Source organism: Salvia miltiorrhiza, chromosome 8 (assembly GCF_028751815.1).
Source record: "Salvia miltiorrhiza cultivar Shanhuang (shh) chromosome 8, IMPLAD_Smil_shh, whole genome shotgun sequence".
NCBI classification, from domain to species: domain Eukaryota; kingdom Viridiplantae; phylum Streptophyta; class Magnoliopsida; order Lamiales; family Lamiaceae; genus Salvia; species Salvia miltiorrhiza.
Window position 1 is genome coordinate 46,074,098 of NC_080394.1, and position 4,542 is coordinate 46,078,639.

General features: G+C 36.2%; 1 long non-coding RNA gene across 1 annotated transcript; it reads left to right on the top strand.

Annotated features, from left to right (window-relative positions):
* Nucleotides 1-477: 477 nt before the first annotated feature.
* On the top strand, nucleotides 478-3,567 carry LOC130996816 (uncharacterized). Its single transcript, XR_009092825.1, has 3 exons — nucleotides 478-732; nucleotides 2,677-2,738; nucleotides 3,269-3,567. It is a non-coding gene; the product is annotated as an uncharacterized LOC130996816 (long non-coding RNA).
* The last annotated feature ends 975 nt before the right edge of the window (nucleotides 3,568-4,542 follow it).

The following is a 4,542-nucleotide window of genomic DNA, read 5'->3' on the forward strand; positions in this document are numbered from 1 at the left end:
AAGTTTCCAAAGCAAGTATGGTTTATTTTTATCGAGAAATCGAATGATGCCGGTTTATGAAAATTTTTCCAAGCATAATATTTTTAAATTATTTTTCCTACGAAGAGGAATGTTATAACTGAGTGAGTGCACTAATAATAGTGCTATAATTATTATTTTGGTCACATGAATAATTATACTATGGTATTTTATTAATGAGTGACATTTCCATAGTTATTGTGATTTTTATTTAATCACCCTTCTCACACTTTATTTTAATTTCTCTACCATATGTTATATGCCTTAAATGACTAAGTATAGAGATTGAGAGAGTAGAGATTGAGAGTATATTATGGAGAGTGTAGAGATTAGAGAGAGATTAGAGTGAGAGAGAGATCATCCATTAATTATCAAATATTCTCTAAGATTTGAAAATCTTCTTTAAAGATACACCATATCAATTCAAATCTTGCAAAGCTAAATCTCTCTCTCCCTCACTTGAATTTTCGGCCATCATCTCTCTCCCTCACTTGAATTTTCGCCCAACACACATACACTCATCTCTTTCATTTATCAATTCCACCATTTTCCTCCATTGATGAAAACCTTCGAAGCTTCCTAAAATATTACCAAACACTTCAAATCACTCTAATATCCTCCATAAACATATTCTATCCACTTTTAATCAAGAGAATCCTTGAAGAAGAAGCTCCAAAGTAGAGTGAGAAAGTGAGAATTTTGGTGAGAACTTGGGTAAGTGGCCATGTTTTTTTTTTTTAAATTCTTGCTTGAAGGATGTTGTGTGAGTGTATTCTTGAAAGATGAAGCAAGAAAATCACCCCTCCCTATTTTCCTTAATTTTCGAAAAAAGGGTCTTCACCCCCTTCAAAAAAAATTTCTTTTTCTTTTCTTGATTTGGGGTGAAAGATGAGAGTTATGTGATGTGTATCGATGTTTGATATATGTTGTGAAATATGTGTCATGAGATGTGAAACTTTGATGGAAGTTAGTTTACCCAAAAAGGGGAACTTTTGAGTCAATGAGTTAAATGATGAATTGATGAGGTAAATGAGTCTATGAGATGTATATGATGATGATTGATAGAGTAATTTGAGTATATGATGTCAATTGGAGTTTTTGATGTGAGTTAGTTTACTAAAATTAGGGATATGTGTATATATGCCCTTATTGGTGAATTGATGGTTTTTATGTGAGATTAATTGGTTAAAAATGAAAGATCTATAAGTAGAATAAAGATTTGTATGTGTTTGTAAAAATTTCAAAGAGTTAGTTTAGTAAAAATTAGGACTTTCTAGTCTATGTGTTATTTAAGTGGTTTTGCTTGAGATGTATGTTTTTAAGCATGATAGTAGTGTTTTTGTATATTTGATTAAGTCTATTGTAGGCTAAATAAAATTTTGGCTTATTTTAGTTTGTATGAGTTTTGAGTTTTTATATGATGTGAGTTTGACGTTCTATAAAATGAGGTTTAATTGCTCTATGATCATTATGTGAACTTTATCCTTGTTTGTTGAGAGTTTTATGTTGATACATGGATTTTCTATAAAATCTAGTTTATATGATAAAAAGAGAGTAAATATGTGAATAATGAGTTATATGATGTAAATGATCATATTTGAGTATTTGAGAAATTTCGAGCATGATATTGAAAAGGAACTTGTTAGATACGTTCGTTGAAATGTTATCTATGAGATTTGAGTTTATGATGGAAGAAAAGAGTCGAGATTGTATATTACGAGTATTTTGATGTATTTGAATGTTTTTAAGTGCTTTAAGTGCTTAAAATGAGTTTTGATGAGTTTGCATGGTTTAAATGTTGAGTTGAGCATGTTTGTTTGTGTGTATGTTTCGGAGTCGTTTTTCACGACGCGCTGACTCACTGTTGTCGAGGGGTTCTTGATACCCAAACACCCTGAAAATTTTATGGTAAGTATATTTGAGAGTCCTGAGCATACTGGTAAAATTTCAAGTCATTTGGACTTCGTTTGCTATTTTTATAAAATGTAAAACTAAAACTGCTACGTTCTGCCGAATTGTTCGGTGAGTAGCCAATAGAGTCATCGTTTCCAGTAGCTTTCCTTAGCATTCTGGAACCCAAATTTTTATGGTTGAGACCTGAGTGTCTTAGCTAAGTTACCACAAAATTTCAGACCGTTTTGACAACGTGTACTATTTTTAAAAAATCAAACGTTTCGATTGCTAAAAACTGCCGAATATGGTAGACTGTAGTAAAACAGTCATATCTCCTAAAATACTTGGAGTTTTTGACCCTATTTTTTTTAAATGAAACTAGACTCAAAGAGGTTTCTTTTGGTATAAGTTACGACCCCAGGAGAGTTCTGTACAGAGTCTGGTGAGGTTTTAAAGTTGAGTCAGTGCAGAGTAAAGCTTGTTTTCGACTTGTCTATGTGTGTTTTTAATATGCTTAAGTGTTATACTTGTTTATGTGCTTGTTTGCTATGAGTTTGAGTCGAGTTGAGAGTTAAGTCGAAAATTGGACGTGTGAATCCTTAGAAGCCGAGTATACCTAGGGATTGAGTTATAACGGGTAAATAGACGTTGAGTGAGAAGTTAAAGTAAAGAAGAGATTGGATTTAGAAATTGAGTTTCTGACTAAGGTTTGTTTTATCACATGAACCTTCGATGACGATGACGATGTGATGATGACATATGAAGGCCCGAGCGAGACGAAGAAGTAAGTTGCCTGATTTCTTTCCAGAATAAGCGAAGGACTTCAGGTGAGCAATATTTTGAGTATATGTTTATCATATGAGCTTTCTAAAATGATTTGATGATGTTATGAGATTAACAAATGTTTTGAGATAAATGATGTTTGAGAACTGTTTGACTTGCCAATTTTTGATGTTGAGCTTGTATGTTACCCTCTACTGATGAGATGAGACGAATTCGAGTCCTGGGCAGTTGATAGCTATCCTGCCAGGGCTAGTGTACACAGAGGTGACTGTGAGCCGTCTTCGGGTCGGCCAGTCACGGTGCTTGAGAAGGAGGCCTACTTCTCAGTACCTTTGATGATGATGAGTTGTAGATGCGGTACATACATGATGATTACTTTGTCTGCAGACACTTATTTATGATGTAGATTATGAAAACTGCATGCACAGATTCTTTTAATGCTAACTTATTTCTGTGTATTGCTGAGATGTGGCAAGCTTCAAACTTATAGCTCTAAGAGCACCTTTCTTGTTTTTCGGCTTTTGCCCACTGAGTATTATATACTCATGCCCTGCATATATTTCTAAATGTGCAGGCTAAGCTGGGAGTGAGATTGGACTGGTGCTGATGGGGGAGAGTTTCAAATGATGTAAATTAAATTACTATTTTGCCTCTATGATAATAGAGTCTTGATGTTTGAATTACTTAGTTTCTTTTGGGATCAAGCAATACACTCACGGTTATGTGTCTTCATACATATAATCGGTTCGCCTTTTGCTGCGATACTCTGCAAATTATGCTTCCTTATGAAAAATGAACTATACCCGTTTTGTTTTTGTTCGTGAAATTCCTAATAATTAAAAAGTTATGACAATGTTGACGATTTTACCCTTGGGCTAATTTTATAAGTTTTTCCTTAGCATGCTTTTACGTGAGCTTCCGCATGACGTTCACCTAGTTCTTCTTATCTTTTATTCTTTAAAAATAGTCGTATCGATACTCGTACCCCGCTATTACTAGTGTTGGGTTTTCGGGCTGCGACAGGGTGGTATCAGAGCAGGTCATCTGCTCTGAGTCTATTGCTTGACTAAGTTGAACCCTTGGTTGCTTCTACTCTTTTAAAAATTGAGTACTAGTCTAATTTGGATTCTTAGACTAATTTGAGAAAGTTAGTTTGAAACGAAACCCCAGCACCCCATCTCCTCCGGCTTAAACGAGGTAAGAAGTTGATGTTGTTTCTTGTCGCTTTCTTGATTGAAAGTTGAGTTTGTTTCACTAATGAGTTATGAATTGTTTTGATGACGGAATTGTTTGAGAGGATGGAATCTGATATGAGGCAGTTGATGTGGAATATGAGGAGAAATGTTGAGGCTAGTATAGCTGATGCCCCACCATATCAAACGAGGACGAGTATGTTGTTGATTGAGATGTACCAAGTAAGTTTCGTATCCATTTTCTAATGAACGTGATATTTTACAGGATGCAGAGTCAAGAGGAGGCATCGATACAGAGACGATACAGCGAGGCGATGCGTCGATGGTTCAGGACTACTGGACTGCGAGAGGGCGATACTCTTGGGGAGTTTCTAGCATATTACCACCGACGATGGTTGGAGGCTAGTGCCCATGGGATAGATGAGGCTGAGGCTATTACTCACCTGATTCCACAGTTGCCACTCGGATGGCTAGACTGGGCGGCTTCGCTGGTGCCGCAGTATATCAGGAGGACTGAGTTTGGGCGGTTAGTGAGCGCCGATTTCCGTGGTTTCATCGCGACGTTGAGCCACCGCTATTTTGCTTTTGACGAGCCACCTCCACCGCCGTATGGACAGTTAGAGGGACCAGCCCAGGGAGGGGAGCTAGTTGTTGT